Below are 24,498 nucleotides of genomic sequence, written 5' to 3'. Positions count from 1 at the left end.
TCATCCTTATATAAAGTAAGGAATGCATTTTTATATACATTCTGTACTTGCGCACGTATGCATAGATACATACATATGTTCATATACACATACAGATATGGATCACTTAGAAACTGAAAGACAGCCACTTGTGTAAGAGCACAACAGTTCCTTAACAGTGCAGAAACACTTCGCAGTGATATTTTAGGACAGAAATCTAAGGCAGAAGACAAAAGTTACAGGCAGAATGTGCACATTTTAAACGGCACTCAGAATGTTTTTGTGTAACCTGAAATCAGTGAAGGATACAAAGCCTAGCATCGCTACTCTTAGGAAGAGGGGCCTGTTAAAATAGAAACACTAAAGAAGACAGTAAACCGCACTCATTTTCCACAAAACCAGATTTCTTGCTATTTATTCACCTGCAGAAATGCACTTGAAAATGAAGTGAGACATAACTTGAGCAAAGTAAGAGGAGTGAAAAAGGGCAATCCATGGGATTGGGAGGTAGAGAAAAAAGGCAAGAGGCTTCATGTATTATACATACATATGGAGCAGCAAAAGAAAAAAGATTAATATTCCAAACAATACTTTATTCTGTGACCAGTTTTTCTATTCAACTATCTACTGTAACTGCAAGGTGAAATGTAACTTTATACCTCTTGTATCTCCTACGTCATCATTACTAGAGTGTTAGAAAGAAGGCAGGACCAAAACTATATCTGTCCTGTATGGGATAGCTATCCTGTCATGTTACAGAAAGATGCTGCCTGTGTCTTTGGTCTTAATCAGCACCATGCACTGATGCAAGTATTATAACGTGTAATACTTTAATTGCACATCTGTTCCTCAGATGGGTTTCTGTAGATTAAGCTATTCTTTCTCCTGCTTCTCCCCATCAGTTTCCATGCTTACGTTTAATGTTCTTAAAGTCAAATTAGTTTCTTAGATGTCATTGAAGAAATGAGTTTTCAGATGTGATTTAGTTAAGTGAGAGGGTGAGAACAGTTCAGAAAGCGTTGTGTCATGTTTTTGAGCCACTCAGCTGCAACAAAGAGCCACACAACCGCTAGCCCCAGTGGGCAACAAAGAACCACATAGCCACTCACTCCTCTCCCTTATGTGGATGAGAATCAAAATAAACAAAAGCAAAACTTACGGGTCAACATAAGGACAGGAAGGGTTAATTCACCAATTACTCTTATGGGCAAAACAGACTTGACTTTAGGAAAAGAAGAAAAATCCATCTAATCTATTCCAAATCAAACTAGAGCAAGGTACCAAGAACCAAAACCAAATCCCAAAATAACATCTTTCTCTCACCCATCCCTTCTTCCTGGGCTTAACTTTTATTCCCAGTATTCTCTTACTCCTCCCCTCACAGCAGAACAGGGTGATGGGGAATGGGGGTTTGCAGTCAGTTCACCATACGTTGGCTGTGCTGATCCTTCCTAGTCATGGGGAAGATTCCTCATCCTCCTCCCCTGCTCCAGCCTGGGGTCCATCCTACGGGAGACACTCCTCCATGAACTTCTCCAACATGAATCCTTCCTGCAGGATGCAGTCCTCCAGAACCTGCTCTAGTGCAGATTTCTACCAGATAATGGCCTCCTTTAGACACCTCCAGCATGAGGTTCTCTGCAGGCTGCAGGTGTGTATCCATGAGGATTCTTCATGGGCTGCAAGGGGACAGCCTGCTCAGCTATGGTCTTCTACACAGGCTGCAGAGGAATCTCTGCATCCAGAGTACCTCCTCTCTTTCCTTCTTCACCAGCCTGTGTTCTTTGCAGTGCTATTCTCTTCAGATCTCATGTCTGCCTATTTGTTTCTCTGACATCTGGTATCTGCATAGGTGTTTCTTACTTATCTCTTTCTGCTGCCATGCTAGACTGGGTGAGCAAGACTAGTCCACTGAGTCCTGGCAGTCCAGCCACTGGTGTGTGAGGAGCCAGTGCCTCCAACCATTCTCCATTCCTGCTACCCCTTGCTTTTTTTTTTTCTCCCTCCTTAAATATGTTATCATAGGTGCATTACTACCATCACTAACAGGCTTGGCCTTTGCTAGAGGTGATCTGTGCCAGAGCCAGTTGTCCCCAGCTTCTATCAACATCCAGCATAAGCCACCGCTTCTGCTGGAGGTTGCACAAAGTCCCCTTGCCACACAAACCCAGTACACGCAGCCACTCTGCAAGGACCACATAGATCCCAAGATGGTGGTGCCACATTCAAGGTACAACCAAGCCGGAGCAGGGTAAGTTAGTAAAATAGTCAGCAGCAATGCAAGACAACCATGATGATGTTAAAAATGTTCATCTGACTAGGATTCAGGAACACAAATTGTGAAGGATAATATGATTAACAATTGTAAATGTGATTCTGAGCTACTGGGAGTATGTTTTTGCATAGGGGATCAAATGATGGCAAAATTTCACATTTTTTTTTCTGCCTTGTGTGATATAAACAAAAAACAAGGTCAATAAAAAAATAGAGCAAGGAAAAATAAGCATCAGTAACATTAGAAACAGCTACGTTTATTTGATGAGATCAAAAGTCCGTGTAACTCAGTATCCTTTATTCAGAGTAAGTCAACAGCACAGGACCAATGTAAAGACAACACTAACAAGACAAAGATATAGAAATGTGTCCCCTAAATACTTTCCAGAATCTAGCTCTCCATGGCTTAGGAAGGAAATGAGAGAGAAGTTATATCCATTGTTGCTTGAAATGAGAAAGCGTAGATAATACGGAACTCCAGAGGAAAACAACAGAAAATTAAAATTATTAAATAGAGAAATAAAGAGCCACTTCTTAATGCTAGTTACTTTGAAGCACACATAAAAATAGTACATAATGCCATTAAGTTCTCTCTCTAAGAAAACATTACTGAAGGTCTGTGCCTGACTGCAGGGTCTTCCTGCCTAAGCGGCTATGTAATTGTCTATATTTCTATTTAATTTTCTTCTTCTTCTTTTAGGATACAAATTTAAACCTTAATCTATGTTTTTTTCAAAATAATCCTTCAAACCATTTATTTGGACTATATATGGTAATAATATGATTATTGCCATTATAAAAATAATTTCTCTGAATTTACACTACATACATAAAATTTTATATAGGTTATTGAAGAACTGAAAAATTGAAAAAATATGGAATTATGTGTTAAGATTATACACTGTATATTCAAGTTATGGAAATAGAAATTAATCATTATATATTTCCCCAAAGAGTAGTATTTCATAGTCTTTTTATAGTACAGGGAATGAGTACAGAGGAAGAAAAATAGCTTTTGCATCACTAGGGATGGATTTCCTTGACTTGTAGCTCCACTGGCATTTCTCTTCAATCACCTTCTTCTCCAGCTGAATATAAATACATATTTGGATTTGTGAATAATTCACATGTATAAAACTTTATTCACTACTGGATTTTGGCCACAAGTTGATGCATCACTTAATTCTATCTGTACTAAAAAAACAATAGTGTATGAAGCATCCGCGCTGTACATCTAGGGAAAAAAAAATAAGCAAGCTTGAAAGTCTATAAATAAATAGTTTCCATTTAGAGCCAGTATTCCCCGTTGTGTGAACCTTTATATTGTCTAGAACTTTCCTCATTTTACAGAAATCAAATAAAGATACCCATCATCGAATAAAATATTCCTCTACTCCGGCTGGAAAAAAATGGAATAAGGCTGTGGCTTTTATCAATTTTCTTCTGAAAAATTCAGCAACACAGCAATCAAAAGCTAGCAGACTGGTAAATCTCCCTTAACTTTCCTAAGTTCCTTCATTATTTGTTGCTCCTGAGCTAAGCAAAGAAAAAGAGTACATGTTCCACAGCTTTTATTTCACGTCTTTGCTCTAATAAGCTCCAGCCTAAATTGCTGGCTTCTTTATATTCCTGTGATTTATCTATAATTTCCACAACAGCTAGGCTGAATTTAGCAAGCAATTTGGTGCAAAAGTGTGGCCTCTTACATATCCTGCTACATGGGGCACTTAGATTTTATTTCAGATTAGATTTCATCTTCTTGGGATAGCATTTCCACTAATTGTGATGCAAAGCTTTCTGAAGGGAACAGGTAGCAGCATGTACTGGAGGGCTTAGTCATGGTGCAGCTCACCCCATAGTCTGGATCTTAATTTCCACATTAAGCACAGGAGCACGTTTTGAAAGGAGCTTTTGTTTATTTTCCTCCAAAAGGAAATGGTTTCCAACATACCAAAATGATTCTGGAAACTGAGGCTACTCTCAGTAAATGGCAAAAGCCAAGGGATTCATTTCTAAGCAGCATCACTGCTCTGAACCGGCTCATGAGTGGAAACATAGCTAGTGTCTACACAAAAAAACCAAAACCAAAACAACACCACCCCCCAAAAAAACATTAAAGTAATTTTTGCAAAGGCCATAAACAAGACCCAAAGTAGAGTGGAATGTATGTTTCCTTACCAATATGTAACCCTACTTTGTCCCTTTGAATCTGCCTCACTTCTAGAGCCTGCCAGCGATCTCCAGATCAGTCTGGAGATGGAGATCATCTTCACTTGCTCTGTGACTCTTCTCTAGATCCAGAGAGAATCACCAGTTCCTGTGGCAAAGCACTTTTCTGTCCTGTTGGTATCAAAACTATGTACAAACAATCCAGAAAAGAAGCCTGTGATCAGTTTTTAAGTTTCAGGCAGAAGAGAACAGTAACTCACATCAGCTGGCTTACCAGAGCAGCAAACATAACTGATGGCCTTGCATTTGTAACTGTTAAAGCATGTAATCTACAAAAGATTCGTTGATGCCTCTTGCTTAAATGGTATGAGATTAACTGCAGACTTCATAGATAAAGTTTCTGTCTTTATGGCAAATGTCCCATAATACTTCAACAGAATTTGAGACTGTACTAACTGAATTGAGGTCTATGTTCCATTTTCGTGTTAAATACATGTTGTGAGAAGCAAAAATGGAGTCTGTTCAATATCTTAATCTAAGAGATTTCTCACAAACTTTGCAAGCTGAGGTGTAGTGTGTGGATTGTTAGTGTCCTGCTATCTTGGAAGCAATCATATTTTTATTTCTTTACTTTGTTTTAATGCCTGCCACATAGAGATTCTTTCTAGCTTTTGCTAGAGTTGCAACTGTATTTCTTGTCTATATCTATACTCAGAAGGAAGCATAAAAATGTATTTAAGTGGAATATTTTTAAATACTGAATTAACAGGGTTTTTCTTTTCCTGCATTATATGTAGCTCTTTAAAATAGACAGCTATTACAGAGATTTGTCCCTGATCAAAGAAACCACATACCCCAAATGCATGTTTTCTAAGAAACAATGTCAAGGGATGGAATTGGAAAACTTAATTTGATTAATGATCTTGAGTATATTTCATGAGGGAAGTATAAGTTCTTCTAGCCCTTGTACACCTAAAGGCTGAAATGGCAACTTTATTATAAGCCTATGGGAATTTGTCATCCAAAACTATTCGGACTTCAATTTAAGCTGGGAATGCAATGATTTTAAAATCACTTTAGTGTTGAACAAGATGTGGTTCCTGAATTCAGTCAAAGGGTAATTTTCATTTTTCTTGTGCTTACGTTAGGAAATAGTCATGGCTGATGGATAAGTATACAGAGAGGAAAAAAGATGTGTTCAGAGACAAAACTAAGTTAGGAGTAACAGTTTTATCTCAGCCATGATAACAGTAAGCAATTTCTTCTTCACATTAATCTTGGTTGCAAGTTCTCATATGACTGTAAAGACCAGCTTTAGAGATGTGCTTCGACTACACTAGGCAACAAGTGTGAGGTTTACCAGAAGATTTTTCCTGCTTACATTTCCTCTAGGGTCTCCTTTATCATTGAGATAGAATGAAGTGTATCATCTATAAATCTTAAATCTTATTTTACCCCTTCTTTTCTGTCATATCATTGTGCTTCCATGCTTCATTGGAACTTCTGAGGTTTAGCTTTGTTTTTAAGCAGCTTTTATATCCTTTACGTTACTTATTGTAAAAAGCAAGTTAATTTTCCCCACGGAATATTTTCTTAAGAGCCTTTGAATCAGATTTTTTCATTAGATAATTAGCATACATCAGTAAATTATGGCTTCTATAGCTGGTATATTTGCTTTTTCTAAAAATCACATTATTTACTGTTATACACCACTAATGAATTGTCATGACATTTCTGAAGTGCTATCTTGGTGGACTGGGAAGAATAAAAAGGAAGAAGGATGGATATGTGCAGTGGTGAATTAAACTAAAGCTGCACCCTTATCAACACAAAATATTCATACTCATAAAATTAACAGAAACTAAGTTTAAAATATATGGAAAATATGAATTTGGAGTGGATCCAAAGCTGAATTTTCTAAACATCCGAGGTCTCAATTTAAGTTTCACATTTAACTTTAGAGAAAATGGAAATTCTGAAATGCAGCTTAATTCCAGAATAAAATTCAGTTTCAAATCTGAAGGGATTCAATATATTCAGTTACCATTAAACCATTATCGTTCTCAGTAGCTATTATCAGGAATCAAGTGCTCCATATATGCTTCAAAATTCAATAAAGACATAGAATTAAGATTTAATGTAAACACGTTTTAAGAATGGGCATTGAAAAAAGAAATACATGCAGTTCAATAGTTTTTAATCTTTTATATTTCAAGTTAAACAAAAGACAGACCTCAATTCAATTAGCACATTAAAAACTTTTATTATAACGTACTGTGATTCAAATATAAGTAGGTACTGCAATTTTCTCTGAACAAATGGTAGTCCAAAACATTCAGGGTCAGCAGAAGAGAGAGCATGATGAGAAGAACACACTCCTCTGCAGTGGTTTCCTGTGGTACTTGGCAAAATTTAATCAAGAACTGTAAAAGTTCTCTCTTATTAAAAATGTTGTTTTGGTATGAGTTGAGACCAGCCTGATGCCACCCTACTGATTTTCCACAGCTACCTTGAACAGGAATACAGTAATATTTCTCCTGTTATTTCCAGATGAAGATCACACAGTGAAAAGTCAAATATGGCATGTAATCATGCATGATTACAACAAGTTTAACAGCTCTCCTCTATATGATAATGTGTAGTGAATGAAACGCTATCTTAGAAAGGGACTGTAAAATTATCTGTTACTGAAGGGATAGAAAAAGGAAAATAACAAGGATGGATTTTAATGAACTGGAATAAACTGTTTTGACATGGCTTTCAGCTGCAGGTGAGTCTCAGAGCAGACAAGGTTAATAGTGATCATACCAGGCACAACTGAATCAAATGAAAGACAGGAGGAAATAACTAGCATGTCAGAGATCAGACTTGGTAAAGCTGCTTCAAAATCGGGAGGAAGACCAGAAAAGTGGGGGCTGTTTTAGAAAAAGTATAAAATAATGCAAACGTTTGTGAAGGCAGAAATATGAAGTCAAAAGTAATCATTTCACTGCATGGTGTGACTTCCTTCACAGCTCAGCCTATGAATTTCAGTGTTTTGCACCTGTTCTGAACTCCTGGATAGAGGAATAGTAAATTAAAATAATGTTTTTCATCAAAGCATTTACATGTTTGATGAGTAGCACTGATTTAAAAATACACTTTTATGAGGTAACAAAAATGTTCAGAGATATAGATACATTTCCAGGTAATCACTAGATGCAACCTGAGTCCTTTTTCCTTTTTGTGCTCCTTTGCTGTACTCTTTTCTAAAAGCAGCACTCGCTACTTGCAATATAGTTTTTGACTACACCTACCAGTTAGCCGATTGACACGATTTTGCCCCCTTGGTCATCAAAACTGGCACATGGTCAGACTGAGCTCTCATGTGGGGCATATACCCCCTGTTTGCTCAGCATGGAAACAGGAATGAAAACAAAGTGCGGAAGAGCCAGCGCGCCTCAAGTTTTGCCTGATGCAAAGGCATTAGCTAATCAAGGCAAGCTGTCATAGTACCATAAATAACTCTGGCTATGTTTTATGGACACGGTGAAAAATACATGTTTACCCTCTATGGGTTTTTACTCTCTTTGACTAACAGAATTTGTCCCAGCTAATGTTATTCCAAAAACTTCCTGAAAGTTCATATCTGAAGTAGAATGTCATGGCAAAGATACTTGTGCTACTGCCAGCCATCCTGGAAATGTTACTCTTGATGCCTCAAGCTACTCATGTACTGTGTGCCATCTTGATGTGTTTACGAAACAGTGGCTTCATGGCTTGTGGTGGGCTCACACCAGTATTTTCCATACAGTAATTCACTAAACAAAAGCAGATCTTATTGGTGAGCTTCTTGTCATTGCTGTTAGCTGGTGGGGATTTCCTAATGCACTTTGATGCTCCGAATTAATATGTTTCCCTTCCAGCATGCTTAAAAGTCAGAACCTGATGCAGACTATAAGTCTTGTCACCACAGTACTAAAATCCTAACTAGTTTCTGCGCTTGCATGTGTAAGTAGGACTATGACTCTCTTTAATTGCCCTCTACTAAATAACCCCTTCTCACTTGCTCCAGTATTTTTCTTCTGGGACTTTCTACCTGCTGATATTGACAAAGTACAACTGTCTCATCAGGCTGACGTACAAGGATTGCAGGAGTAATACTTGTGACTGCCATTTCATGCTTCGTTACAGCTGTGAATCTCAAATCATAACAGTAATTAGCAAACAAGTCTCTTTTTTCAGCTGCCTGTATGATGCAAAGTAAGATCACTGGGAAGCTGAGCACAACCAAATTAAAATACTTAACCATATAGTTAAATGGTCAGTACAACAGCCTATTTCGGCTGTTCACAACTGTACCGCATTTTTCTTGTAAACTTATCATTTTAGATACACATTAGGGTCAGGTTTATCCTGCTCCAATTTTCCCCTAACAGCAATTTTGCTTTGCAAGAGGCAATGTTACACATGAATATGTTATTAGCCATAGTAATATAATCAGTTCAACAGCTTATTTCTATAATCATGTGTCCATCAATATTAACAAATTTCCAATATTTTTTAGTCAGAAGCAGTTCGAATAGGTCCAAAAGGATCTCATGTGTAAGTATTCATATACCAGAGAAGGAAATTAATTCTATTATCTTTATCTTGTCCATTCACTGGGGACAAGAAGTGATTTTCCTCACATTTCTATATATTAAAAATTGTATCCATCCTGTTACTCCATTCAAACAACTATCCATACAAGAATCTGAAATGTACCCTATAAACTCATATAATTTCATCTCAGCATAGCTGCAGAAAATTGCATGTTATCATTGACATTTTTCAGGTTAACACTGGGGTACAGAGAGTATATGACTTGCCTTAGGTAGCAAAGCCAGACTCTGAAACAGAGCTAGGAATAGACCTCAGATTTACAATCTCGTAGCCCAGTGTTTTATCTGAATATATCCCTACTTCTGCTATACCCATTGTAGGGAAGACTACTCTGCTCTAAGTTGCAAAATAACTTCTGAGAGAAACAGTGTCTGTTAATTATTAGCTCCTAGCCTTTGCCTCATGTCTGTGGTTAGACACCATTTTTGTTATGACCACTTTCACAATAGACTACTTCTAGAAATCTCTTGATCTTGCAATACCTGTGATAAGGGTACCAAAAAGGAAACAGGTTAATCTAAAAGATTGAATCCTCCAAAAGTCGAAGACTAATTTTTTATCACTTCAGAAGAAATACCTTAATGTTACAGCACAGTTTATAATGAACAGTTTCCATGTAGTCCTGGAAAAATACTGTTCCAAATGAATTCATTGTTAAATTTCTTTCACTATTTTGTAAAAATGTATCAAGCTACAATCCCCAGACAAAACAAACAAACAAACAAACAACAAACCCCAAACGCAAACCTTCAAGAAATTACAATTTCCTGCCAAAGCAGAAGACTAAGAAATTTGTCCAGCCTGATAGTTACCTCCTCAATATTTTACATTTGGGAATCTTTGTTGTTAGGTGTGATATGCTAAAGCAAATGGATCTCCAAAGACACATGCTTTTGTACTATACACACAGATAGCAAAAGGTAGTTACTGCCTCTACATAGCCTACATTCTAAAGAAATAGCCCAGCTACGAAAAACAGTAGAAAACTCAGCCTCCAAAACATTAATGAAAGGATGATCAGAAATCCTTTCCCGTAGCTTTTGAAAGTATGCACTAATTTCTCTGTAGCTCCATCGACCTTTCTTGCCATACAAAGATGAAGCCAAAGCTTTGTCCTTCTCTGCCCCCTTGACGAGCTGCTGCTCTCATCTGTGGCAGGACTTAAATACACCAATATATCTGCCCTGCCTCAGTGCACAAGATAAGAGAGGGAAGTGTAGACTTTTGTACAACCTCATTAAGACCCCACACAGCATAGCATGAGCACTCTATCACAGCTCTGAGGCTGTAGCAACAGACATTTTCAGGATACTTCCTTGTAACTTCTGGCTTCTGTAAGACAAAGCAATGTGGTTTTTTAATTTCAGGATGCTAAGAATGGTGAAACCATTACAACTGAGCAAAAAGTCCCACATTTTAGAAAAAGCAGGCTTATTGAACATGAAGTATTTTTCTACCTAGAAAAATCCATTCACTCATCCAGGTGACTAAAAACACATCAAGAAATTAATGGATTATGGCAGTATTAGTTGTCTTTCTGTGTTTTCCAAGGGAAGGATATCCACATTTGTACACGATGGATGCATTTCAATTTGGATACACAACAGGAATGAAAAAAAAGAAAAGATGAAAATAAATGAACCAAGAGTGAATATTTATGAAGGAAACCAATCCATAAATCAAATTATTTAAGACAGACTGTGCAATCCTTCTCTTAACTGACTTTTCTCCTTTAAAGCTATTTGGATGAGCAGAAAGCCTTCTTTTATTCCAGTACTATCAGAGAAAAGTAGTCCTCAAACCAAGATCTCAGTTTCACATGAGTCTTACTACACCTTAACAAGAATGGATGTGGATTTGCCTGCAAATGAGGCACTTTCAGTCATGTTAGTGTAAGTCAGAAGGGAACAGTTCTGGAATTCTTTGCCTGGCAGCCTGGCCCTGGTTCCAGTGGTTTTGCCTCTCAGTGAAACCCTGTGGAAGTCCCTGGGATGTTGTGAAATACACTCCTGCCTCCATTCCAGTGGGTAAAACCACAAAAAAGGTGTCTCATGGCCCCAATCCTGTACATGTTTGTTCTCACGCCCTCTGCTCTGGTCCAGGGAAGCAGCAGTCTGAACAGCCTCAAAGCACAGCTGTGTGCCTGGGACCTTGTAACATGACCACAAGATGACTGCATGGACCGATAATGGGAAGAGAGGGAGGTTACACTTCTTTGGCTGCTTTTATAAACACTTACTTCCCCATTTGTCCCAGCAAAAGAGCGGGATCTAGCCAAACAGTATTTTAAGATGAACATTCTGACAGACCTGGTAGACCACTGTGACATTGAGCAATGTTAACTGAGTTTCTTCGTTACTTCTGTACTTTGCAGCAATATGTAAATGTACTGCCAGTATATGACAGCAATAACAGCTTTACCTAAAGATTATCAATATGAGAATACTTCCACTAATGTCAAACAGGAAGCTTTTCATTATTTTCAGTGCAATGTTCAAGGGACCATAGAGCCTTATGCTGGAGAGCTTGCACCGCTCAAGCAGTGTGCAAATAAGAGCAATAGCATTTTACACCTGCAGTGCCTCATTTTGCCTGGGGAAAATGCACCCATGGGAGGTTGAAGGATCAATCCCTGTGAATTTGTCTTCGAGAACAGCTAGATTTGGGGGTTTTATGCTGAAAAACTTTGTTTTCCTGTGCTATACACAGTTTAATCATTTATTCAAAAGTCTTGCTCTACTCACTTGCATCACAAAAATACCAGACAATGCAGTGCCACCTGATAAATGGTGACAGCAATTAGATTGCTTACGGATTTGTTCTCTTGAGGAGTTACTTTCTAAATGCTGCAATTGATTCTTTTGTTGAGCTCTCTTTATAGAAAGCCAACTTGCCAGTCTAGATCAGATCAATCAATTATCTGCAGTAATTTAACAAATAAAATTCAAAATAATTTGACTGTAAGAGACACATAAAAAAAAAAAACAACCTAGAGAGAAGACTTCTGCAGCCAGTGTCTGAATTTGCTGCATAGGCAAGAGAAGTCAGCATAACTTTAAGACTTTGATGAAAAAATTATTGCTTCTAAATTACTTCCTAATCTTTTGAGGTTATTTATGCCATTTTAGAATTGTGTCACTGTTATTGAAGGCTGAAATAAGATACATAATATTTTGTTGTTACTTACAGTTTCTAGGATGTCTTTAGTGAACCGGAATGCCTTGCAAATATTTCAGGCAAGCAAAAGTGTCTTTCCTATCCACAGACCATTTACCAGGATTATTCAGCATATTCTTTCTGAACTTTGAAAACAGAGGGTCATCTGGTGTTCAAAGAAATTGTGCTCAGATAATTTAGCTGATTCCAAGACATGACCATAAATGTCATCAGTTAGACTTAGATCGTTAAATGATTCCTAAGGGGGTTTAAATCTATGAATACAGAAGACATTTATATACCAGAAATCTGTAATTGACCCACTGTTCATTCATTTCTAATGAGTATATGTAAAGGATAGAATACAGAACCACTGAAAAACAGGTAATGTTTTTTTATTTTAAAGGAAGACTACATGCTAACAAATATATGCTTATGTCATATAAGAAATTATATATATATATATATGGAAAAAGTAAATTATGCTTTTGTAACCAGTGAAAACAGTTATTTCCTAAAGCGTAATTCATCAATGTCATTGGTATAACTTACATTCCAAGACAACTTTGACACTTCAGAGGCCACAATATTCCAAACTTATTTCTTTAATATTTTTCCATATTTGTTTCCATTTGCCTGAGCTCACCTTTATTAAAGCCCTTGAAACATTTTTCCTGTGGAAATCTGATGGGAATTTCTTTTAAGTTATTGGTAGGTCCATCCCAGTACCTTCCAGATTTACTTACTTGTAGATCTATAAGATGAAAGTCTTGACAAATGCTAAGAATTGATACGCCCTGTGGTATGTAAGGTACTGAAAAAGAAAAACTCTCTGGGTTCTGGAGGAATGCAAGCTATGCCTCATGCTCTAGCAGCTCCAGCTTACTACATCTCACTAGGGTGAGTTAAGGATATGGTTTATTCAAGAATTCACTGTGTTTATTGTACTGAGCATGTTACTCGACATGGATTTTAATTTAGGTTTTTGTTTCAGTGCTCAAGAAGCTATCAACACAGTATATTTTTTTTCAAAATATTGATGCAAAAAGTGAGTAGAAAATATACTGATGCTACCTATCAGTTATTTGTTTATAGGTTAACAGCCTCAGCATCTGAGAGTCTGTAAACTCATTTCTACACACTGAAGTGATGTGAAATGGCAGGGAGCAGGAAAATAGGAATTGCCTTCAGTTCTAAGGGAAACAGCTCATTTTCAGCAAGCTTCCTGAATCATTAAATGTAGAGTGCAGGTTTGGAGTTTTATTCTTTTTTCCCCTCTTCCTGTCTGCCTTCTGCAAATAGGAATATGGAGCTTCTTGAAACTAAAATTGCTGAAGATCTGCTTTAGCATTTGTGAGGTGACTGCTCTAACCAACATGTGACGGTCTCAAAGGTTCATTTAACACCACTATAGTAACCAGTAAATAATTAAACAGAGTGCTGTCTCAAACTCCGAGGCTAAAGAGAAAGGGATAATGTGAGGCTTCTTGGACAAAGGCCACATCTTACATTAAATCATTGTATTATATAAATTTCTAAGTGGATTTTTCTTACTTTCTTTCATTTAAAGTGTTCTCTTTTAACTAAAGTGCAGAGACACATGTATGGAACGTACATTCTATTGACAATGAAAGAAGAAAGGCTAAATTATGCATGCAGAGAAATACTGAGCATTGACAGCAGCTGGGAGAAGTTTGAGTGCAGACATGGCAAGGCTGATTCAGCTGAAAGGCGAAAAATGTTTTAGGTATGCTATCTAAATTGATTCTGTGTGAAATTAACCCTGTAGATGATCCACAGTAAACATTATTATTTGCTGCTGTGAAAAGACAAGGGCTACATACATAACTGGAAAAACTCTTCATATCTGAATTGGCTTCTGTTGAGCTGTTGATTCCAACTGCAATTGTCTTGTTTACAGAATGAATGAGTGATTCTGAAGATCAGAAATAGATTTTGTCACCATTCTTTGTAGATATGAAGTGCAAGCACATAACAGTTACTTTACTTCAAGAAGAAAGTTGGCAACTCAAGGCCATCCAGTGAACTGTCACTGGTAACATCATTACAGCTTGCAGCGGTCTTAAAGGAAGGGTACTTTCTCCGCATCTCCCTTGCAAGAGAAAGGTATAACAAATGCCAGCACCTAGAATGATGGTTTAGAAGGAAATTAAAACTCAAAGTACAGAATAATTATTAAACAATTTTTCCAGTGGTTTTTACCCTAGTTAGCTTGCTAGTATAATCATGTCAAGAAAGGTAGATCTCCAAGGATCAAGCTCCTGAATACATGGAGTGCCAGTGGAAGCATCCCCTTAGAAAAGTCAGAGTCAAGTAAGACTAGTGCTTTTTTGACAGTAACAGAAGTGAACCACAAAGACCCATCTAAGATGCTTTTTAAAAAGAAGGTTAAAAGATGTGATTATTTTAATGTGTTTTAATTTGTCTTCTAAATCTAGCAAGCTGAATTAGACTAAAGTAACGTGTTTAAAAGTAGATCTAATTCTTATTTTTCTCACATCTGCTAAAAAAAAATGTGTAGTTGTCTCTAAAACTTTTGGCCTCCAGGCCCTAATTTTTATCCAGCAAAACAGAAATCAAAGCAAAATGGGAGACAAGATAAAGCATTTAAAAATTACTTTAGAAGGAGAGACTACTAAGACTTACTGCATGCTCACACAATTTTCTGAATAGATTATCTGTTTTCCTGCAATGATTAAAATTTGTCAAATGTTTTCAATAGGATGTTGTGCGCTGACGGTCAAGAATCTAGAAGGAGTGTAAGGAAGATTTTTTTTATTTTTTTTCCCACAGAGGAATTGGAAAGGGAATGAAAGATGGACTCTGCATTCAGAGGAACATGCCATTTGCTACAATGAACAGAACACCCTGCCTGTGTGCCCTGGGTTTGAGATGCTGAAGGAGGTGCGATGCTGCTGCTGAAGAGACAAATGCAGTCATCCTACTTTACAGATGACAACCAAGAGCATATCCACTGCATTAGAATATTGCACCTCTAGTAAAACATGTTGTGGTGGCTGCTGACTTTCATTTTCCTTTAATTTACTTCATCCAAAGTTGACAGATTGATTGCTTAGCATTGGTTATTAACTTCTACAATTCTGGCAGCTGTCAGGGACTATCATGTAATTCAGAAACCCTGAATGCTTCAGGGTTCCTTTTGTCTTTAAGAGAAGAAAAAAATATATGACTTGCCCTGTAAACTAATGACATGTTGACATTATGACAACTCACCACAGAATGCAGGGTATAATGGATGGGACATTCCTAAACAATGTGATTGTTGTCAGAGAGTTGATGTTGTTGAAAAAAAAAAAAGTCCATCTAAACACACATAAATTGAAACCGTTTTCTGAATTACCTGCCCATCTTGATAATTTATAAGTAAGGCTATCCACTGATGCCAAGAATCACATCTATTTTTACAAATTCTGTGGTAACCTAAGCCTTGGAGTTTAACTAAACCTGATTTAGTAGACTTGAACTTCAGAAGATAACATTTGACATCTGTTTCTGCAATTCAGAAGGTCTTTAGTATGCTCAAATGCTGTTGATTCTTTTGCTTTATCAGATATCATAAGAATCCTAATAAGTTCATAGTATGCAGGGGAGCATCACTGAACTGCAGAGATTCACATGGGGAGATTCCTGCACAGCTAGCAACATCTAGGTATGAACAGCCAAGCTGGAAAGGAGGGTAATTCCTCTCAGATTTCATGCATTGGTCTCATCTTGTTTTAATTTTCTTTTAAATATTACATAAATCCATACTTTTTTACTCGTTTTCATTTCAGCCGACTCACGGGTGGCTTGTCTTTACGTTTCTGATAGAATAGACTGACATGCTGCCTGCAATGAAATAAGTAACATATCAGAAAAAAAAGACTAAACATGGATGAAAGACTCAAGGGAAAACTTGTCTACTGTGATGTATTCCCACCAGATATTATTAAACTGTACATTACAAATCTCTTCTACGAGTCATGCAATGTAAAATATTCTTAAAAAGAAGAGCTAACATTTTCTTAGATTAAGATCTTATCTAAATTTGAAGGCTGTGCTTAAGTTATAGGGCTATCTAGTCATTCAGGAGCCTGGAAAGGAATTCTTGATCATGGTGGGGAATTGCAAGACAAAATGAAAGAAGGAATGAAACATTTAAGATGATCTTCACTGAAAAATGGAATTAATTCTTCATTCCAGTACTAATTCACTAGTGAGCATAAATAATTTCTTGGCCATTAACACTGCTATTTGCATTCCCACTAGGTGTTCTGCATAAAAGCAAAATGTGACTTTCCTGTTGTCTAATAAACACATTTCAAACGTTGTATCCAGATAGTGAGCTGCTCTTCAACAGTACTATCCAGATTTATGCCACTGGATTATCTGGTCTCTCTAAAATGCTTGCAGAAGCTGGTAATAACTTAAAAGACACCATGAATTACTTTGACCAGGTCAGACATAAGACAGCAGCAAAAAAGCATACTTACATTCTAAACACATCCTTTCCTTCATAGGATACCTGAGGCTGTTTCAATTTTAAGTTATTTGCTCTTTTTTTGCACTGCCTCACTGCTTAGAAGACTAGTACTGTACAACAAAACCCCTCTGTTTTTACTATTCAGAAGGAGGACAGATTGGTAGGGGATCCATGCACACAAGTGAATTTCACACTTAGAAAATAAAAACAAACGCTAATAATGCACTGAAGTTTGAAAGCCTGCATTTGTTTTGGCAACATTTTTTTCTCGACATTGCTTTTCCATTTTGCAGTACGAGTATTTTTATGGGGTACCATGTGTTGACCTGCTATTAGATGGATTTTCATACATACAGGGGGAGGCAGGAGGAGAAAAATTTCAACCAGGCCAAATTTCACTTTGAAGCTCAAGTATTAATTAGTGCTCCTTTCTTCCCTAGCTAGTAATAAGGCATTCTCAAGCCTGAACCATAGACACTGTTGTTGTCTTGATATTGGAGTACGCTAATACTACACCTCTGTAGTCCTGTCTAAATTAGCTCATTGAAATGTATAAATAATAATGTCAATAAGATGTAAGAAAAAAAAATCAAGTTCAGTCTCTCTAATCAATTCTAGCTTGGCAAGTCCAATAAGTTAACAATCAATGAAAAACGCTGGTCTATGTCAGTACAGTCAGCTACAAACTGTATCTGAATCAGAAAGCACTATTTTATATGGTTACTTTTGAAAGGATAATCTTCACAGGTAATGTTGCACCATATCTGCAGAAAAAAAAAATAGTGAAGAATTACATAGTCAGAAAGTCTTACATCAATTCCTTGAATAATATTTAAAAAAATATTTTTCCAAGGAACAGTTAAGGTGTTTTCAAGGAGGAAGTATAGCTCATTATTTTTAGTTCTGTTAACCACTTCAAAAGAGAGGAAAGGTATTTTTTTGCCACAATCTAGATATTCAGTAATGAGTGCTGGTATTTCAGAAAACGTTAGGCTGTGGCATCTAGTTTCATATGACAAGGGTGGCAGACCAGGAAAACATGAAAATTATAGGGAAAAAAATGATATTTAAATTGTAAATAGAAAAGTGAAGTTTTGTTTAAAAATTTGTTGTTCATGAAAGCTATTTTATTATGAGAGCATACAGATTTTTACTACATTGCATCAGACATGAAAAGACTGAGTTAGAGGCCAGATGATAGTTGTCAGGTGCACTTAATATGTCTTTTACTGTCCGGTTCAGCTCTGTTTCTTTATGACATAAAGATATTTGAAAAATTTGACTACACGTTTGACATAATATCTAAAATGACAGACTAAAATTTCTTGTGCTTGTTTTCCAGCTTCTGTTTAGTGCAGACATCTTTAAGAAATGAGTAATCTGCTTTCCTCAAGGATTTACTTCAAGTGTTGCTGTTATGCTATGACAGATTGGAATGATGGAAGAGAAACTGAATTCCTCCCAGGACCAAGACCATTAATAAGACAGGGAAGTATACAACTTTAAGTCACTTTTTGAAATTCCACACAAGATCAGTGCTCAAGTTTTTCTACAAACTGATGCTCATTCCCTAAGCTTTGTGAAATGAGATGTTGCCTCAGCCCAGCAAGGTGCTGTGATATATATCACCTAACCTTTGTTACAGAACTTGACTACCATTGCTCAGTTGACTGCTTTTAGGGTTCCTTCATCCCCCTTCTAGACATGAGCCTGGCTGCACACTGAGGTCACTAATGACATGGATTCTTTTTAGTCTTATGAAAGAAATAATGTGTGAAATGGTCATCCAAGCCCAAGGCAACTGCAAGTTAACTCTAAAAGAAAAGCATGTATGGCACACAACTATGACTCCAACACACATTTGAAAACACTTCTAATGCCAGCACATTCACACAGGGCTCTGCCCTTTTGGCCCATTCTTGCCTTCATAGTAAATCTATACCTTAATTAGATTTATTATAGATCTCTGGAGACTATACCTGAGATGCTGATGGAATATGTCATCTGTGCTGCAGATGAACATCAGTTTAGAGATTCTGGACTTAGGTAACATATTTTTTCAAAAGTGTATTCTGGAAGAGTGATATTTTCACTGGCAGAACTGCCAACATAGTGTCCTCAATTATGAAAACTCTTTTCAGTTGCTAACGAAGTACCAGCCAGTATACAATCCTTTTAACATAGTGGCGGATAATGCCAGGAATTCCAGAAAGGATTACAAAAACAAGATTTGCCCACACATGGACAAAGAGGAGGAAAACATGTTTGCATATATTCCCTATATGAAATGAATAGAAATGTGAAGAAAATAAGAGCATAAATGGAAAAGCAGAAAATAAGAATTACTAAGAAGACAATGTAACAATGACATAGTGAGAAAGAAAAGAGAAAGACTAGATGAGGAGCCAGAGAGCTGCAATATAAAGAGCTGAACATCAACAACAAAAAAACTACTATGTTTTAAGCTTTCTGCACTAGCAGTATTCTGGCTATATCTGCGTGAATATACCTGGAACTTTCTCTGGCACTGAGGCCAACTGTGATGAAATGACTTGTGTGTGATAAACACTTACTCTCCAAAGCAGAATGACCATCAACCAAAACCATACTGGCTACGACTATAATATCTGATCAGCATAGGTAGTCATGTTCCTTGCCCTTATCTGGTTTAATTTACTCATTTATAGTCTAACCTATGCAAATCAAAATAAGAAATGATTTGAGAAATCAAAATGAGCATTGTTACATCCAGAATTGATATAATTCTTTGTTTTTTGTTTATTAATTACAGAGAGATACTTGTTCACATATGAAGCCTATAAGTACCTCATGGAACAAAATAACATTAGTTCACATGCACAAATATAAGTCTTGATTTGTAAGCTTTCTTTTTCTCCCCTCCATTACTCATAACAAAGCTCTGTGTTTTCAGTCTCTCTTTGTCTTTGAACTCCTTGTTTTTCATCACTTTCCAGTTCCAACCTCATATAATTTTTATTTCTTATTTTGCAGCAATTCTAAGAGTTGACCTTTCATGTGGCCTTTCTGCTGAATCCATGCCATACACTTTGCCTATATAACTTTCAAAAAAGACTTTTGACCCTTTGATGTCTTCTGACCGTGCCGATGAAACACAGCGGCATACACAATCTCTCCCCAGCCAGCAATGTCACCTCACTGTTTGCACCAGTCATTAACCTTAATACATTGTTTATCTGGGCTAAATACCATTTTCAGCCTATGCACATTTTCTTTGCTGAACACGGATCCAGTTTCTTCTGTCACACTGTTTCAGTATGTCCAATTCCAGTGACACGAGAGTCTTTACATACAGCTCTTTTATACTGTTTATTTGGTTAAGTTTTTCCTCCTCTATGCTGGCAGCAAAGCCCCGTTCCCTTGGTTTCTGTTGGTAGTCCTTTATTTCTTGACTACACTTTTTCATTCAATTGCTCCACCAAAAGCAATTTCCTTTACCAATCATCAGATAATATTTATGCATTCAAATCTGTGAACAAAAATAGAAATATTTCAGAAGTAGAGAGGCCAAACAGCCAAAATTAAGCTGTTTTGCTTGATGGGAACTGCTTTATGTACTGTCATGCCTTCGAATACCATTTCAGCCCTAGTTTAGCTTTTCTCACTGAGCAAAGAGTTTGTCTGTCAACTGATAATATGAAAAATTAAAACTTTTCATATCCAGCCTAAAAGGTACGTTATAAGCAGTCTTTTGGCTAGGAAGAAGACATCAATAGAAAAACAATTTATCTTCTGCTCATCACCCAAACGTGTTCTCAGGCACTTCAGAAACAGATCTGGAGTTCACATGCAGGCAGAGCACCAGCACGCAGCCGCAGCACCAAGCAGTGCAAGCCTGCCCTGTTAAAATATGTGTCTGTACACGAAGGGTTGTCACGCTCCTGCAGCTCTGCAGGGCTAGGTACATGTCTCTTCTCTAGTTTAAATGTAAACCTTAAACTCTGGCAGAAAACTTTAATCAGAGTAGAAGACAAAGGGTTGTTTTTATCTTCCCCAGTACCTGGACTGTTGCAGTGTTTGCAAGCAAAGGTCCCTGAGTAGTCTAATTTGATGGACCCTCCTAATCTTTGGCCCCCTCTCCAACACCATCTGTGCTCAAACCCACTGAGCTCAGGAGCCCAGTTGGCACTTAGCACTCCATTTCTTTATCAGGTCAGAGGTAACACAGGCATTTTTTTCTCTTCACCTGCACAGATTTGAGCAAACTGCATCACGTTATGCTTTCATGTTTCCTTCCTAACACAACAGTTACTTCATTCACACTCTTATATCCCCTTTGGAAGATTTCACAGGCCAAAATACTTTTACACTTCAAAGCAAAACTGTCCAGGCTGCTTTTAAATAACTCCACAAGCATAAACAGACAACCATATTATGCCACTATGAGAACACTTTCTTCTGTACCAAATCTTCAGAAGATGAACATTACTTTCAGATTTATTTTATCTTTTGTATCTTGCAGAAAATAATCTAGGATCACAGAGAGATTATGATGCATAAAATGCTGGAAAAGCTTGGCTCATTAGGTTACTAAGCCACTATTAGGTGTGAGGAGGAGATTGATCCAGAGGAATCAATTGTGCTGTAAAAGATTATATATGTTTTCAGAAAGAAAATAGTATGAGGGGGAAGGGAAATCACAATGCAGGTAAAAATAGCTTTCGATATGCTGCCCTTGGTTGCCATGGTTCCTTACTTGTCCTGTCAATAATAATTATGAATAATAATACCTCTATGAGAGTCAGTTATAAACACATTGCTTATTGCTGCCCTCACGAATATACAGAAGTTGTTACTCCCACACCACATCAAATCTTTCTCCGTGAACAGAGCATTGTGTCATGCTGTGGCATCACTTCAAGCAGGTCTTGGAGTTCCCAGACATTTTGGGACCTCAGAGTACAATGTTATAGGCTCCCTTTTCCCCAGTTCTTAATGATGCTCTTGCTCTTTCCTCCTTCAGAGGTCACCTGGAAAGTCTCCCCTCTCCAGGCTGCACCCCCACTACTCTCACAAGGGTGCTCTGGAGACATTCTCTGCAAGGATTCACGACTAGGGTCCCTCCTGCCTACCTGATGCAGCAGAGGAAAGAACAAGGAAAAGAAATGGTTGACAATTGCCCCTGTAAGGTATGTCAGGACAAAATTTTCTATGGCAGAAACATAGGGTCATGAACAGAGCAAATATTCTCTTTCTGGGGCAAGCACCTGAGGATTTCACATTCAGTCACATACTGATCTTCACCTGCGTTGCAGTGAATCCACATCAATTCACACACTGGCATTTCTGAGAGCATGTACTTAACTGCTAGATTTTAATTGTTTCAGAAATTAAGAAACACACTAAAACCACTTGATTGGGTGCAGAACACTGTGTTCAGGAGTAATATGGACTCAACTCCTTTCCTTTACTGCCTACCCCCTTTCATTTCAGCTTTCCACACCTAGATCAGTTTAGCAGGTGTGAACCTAGAGGCAGATGCCACTGTTCAGCAATATCTTGCCTTTGGCTCACTTTTGTATCTCACTTTTTCCATGGAGATCTGAGCTACAAAAGGATTCGGAATTCACTGCATTGCAAGCAAGTGGTAGTATCTTGAAACCTTAAGAAGTAGAGCAAATACCTGCCAAAGGTATAGCTTTTTCAGTGTCAAATCATCTATTGCTATTTCACGCACGTTTTATTAGGAAAATAGATAAGCACCAGTGGACTATGTTTACTTCCTGAAAATATTTAATTTTGACTTACATCTTACATTTAGATAATTAAATTGTAAGTTATAATTTAATTATGTAGCCATTGTAGTAAATAAATACCAAATTAAGAAATATTATAGTTATCCATATTATTCACATTTTATTCGACGGTCTCTTATCCAAATCTCATACTGAATCTCCTGATTACATGGAAGTTTTCCAATGATGAAATTTGTTCTCATAAGAGGTACTATGTTGAGCTGTGTGTTTCCTCCATGACATCCTTAGACATTAACACAGCTGTGGCATTATTGCTACAGACCTTTCTTCCCCTGTACCAGAGAACCAAATAATTTCAGAATGTTCTGTAAAGGCCTCAAAAAGATTTGTAAACAAGACACTAAAGGAAAACATGGAGACCTGACTATCATGACCAAATCAGTAAGTGTTTTATACATTAATTTTGGAGGAGTAGGGGATTTTCCAGAGTACTTTAGCAGTGTGCTTTAAGATAATTGATTTTAGGCATTTTAAAAATTAAAGCGTTCCCCTTTCCAGTTATCATCCGAAAGATTACACTTTTCACATTTTACACTATGTAGAACAAGGAATGATTTTAGCAGAATAGGAAAAAAAAGACTGAGACAGTATCTAAACATTATGGATGAAGCAACTTAAAGCCTTTGATTCTGAATAGGTTTTAGACATTTTCACTTAAATATTTACGAGAGGAAATGTGAGCAGGGAAGATTAGAAGCAGCAAAATATTGGTATTGCAAAAAACAAAGCGAGTTCTGCTTATATTTTAACATCACTACTCTTATGAAGATTTATACACTTTCTTAATTTGCAAGATGTCAGCCACCAAAAAGAAATCGATCTCAAATGGCAAAGGAACATCTACTTCCTATAGGAACTTGGATCTATAGTCAGTCCTATTTTTTGTTACTCATTACATTCTTCATGATATTTAGTTTCATTATGATTGCTTTAATTACAATACTAATAATTAACAGTTAACTTTATAATTTGCTTGCAAAGTACTCAGGGGAATGCAATTGTAACATAATAAACACAAACAAAATATAGAAGCATATTCTTTGAATTTCAGAGGGAAATTATGCATAATTTAGTATTTGGAGTTTATTATTAGAAGGATGAGATCACTAACTTTTTTCCAGATCATAGAGTCTTTACTTCAGGAAAACAAATGTTAGATATGCACTCGATGCAAATTTTTTAAGCAACGCTGAAGATGATGTTTCCCCACAGCTGATAAGAGAACATGAACATGTGCACTCTGAGGCAAAAAGGGCTGTTCCTCTTTGTTTTTCTAGATGAAGAACTTGATTTTAACTACCTGTATTGTAACTGTCAGCAGATGCTGAAAAATAACATTCTTCTAATCAGTTCTAAAAATTTAGCTTCTAAGATATTCTGTATAACCTGCTTTTTCAGCACAAGTTTTAGTTCTTGTTGAGAAGGATTTTTATATTACATATCTTTTTCCAGTTCCAGTAAGTTTTCTTTGCACATAGCTGAACAAATCATGTCAGGACCACTTGAAAAAGAAAGACTACAAAAATAGACACCAGATGACCTATCAGTGCCTATATTTCTGCCCTTTGATTTATGTGTTCCAATACAGCATTTTACTGTTTGTATGTGATACAGGTAATTTTTTTTCACACTGGGAAACATAATTTTCCATTCTGACATCTTAAATTGTTACTGTACAGATATGGTTTGCTAAGATCTTCAGGACCTTATCCTACTGAATATTTTATGCTCCACTTACAGAAAAAAATCTTACTGCAGAACAAGTGCTTGCATAGTACATATCACATATCAAATTGTATCTACAATTCTGCTTTATCATATTTTTTTCAAAGTCAATCATCTATACTGTAGGCTTTCTGTAGGTAATTTGCTTCTGACCTTGTACTGACATAAGTCTTACAAATAAAAATCTATCCAATATGTTGTTATAGCTATGTTATTGCTAATATTTCAGCACTCCACATATCTGATGCCATT

The 24,498-nt window shown here is 36.9% G+C and overlaps 1 long non-coding RNA gene across 1 annotated transcript in view; it reads left to right on the top strand.

Annotated features, from left to right (window-relative positions):
* The window catches only part of LOC138729304 (uncharacterized), a 65,112-nt gene that overhangs the window by 28,330 nt on the left and 12,284 nt on the right, over positions 1-24,498 (top strand). Inside the window, exons 3-4 of the long non-coding RNA XR_011338869.1 lie at positions 15,037-15,147; positions 18,069-21,894. This is a non-coding gene — a long non-coding RNA (uncharacterized lncRNA). The remainder of the gene's footprint in view (positions 1-15,036; positions 15,148-18,068; positions 21,895-24,498) is intronic.

This window comes from Phaenicophaeus curvirostris, chromosome 1 (genome assembly GCF_032191515.1).
Source record: "Phaenicophaeus curvirostris isolate KB17595 chromosome 1, BPBGC_Pcur_1.0, whole genome shotgun sequence".
NCBI lineage: Eukaryota > Metazoa > Chordata > Aves > Cuculiformes > Cuculidae > Phaenicophaeus > Phaenicophaeus curvirostris.
The sequence above is the reverse complement of the archived record's forward strand: the minus strand, read 5'-3'. Positions and strand labels throughout refer to the sequence as shown.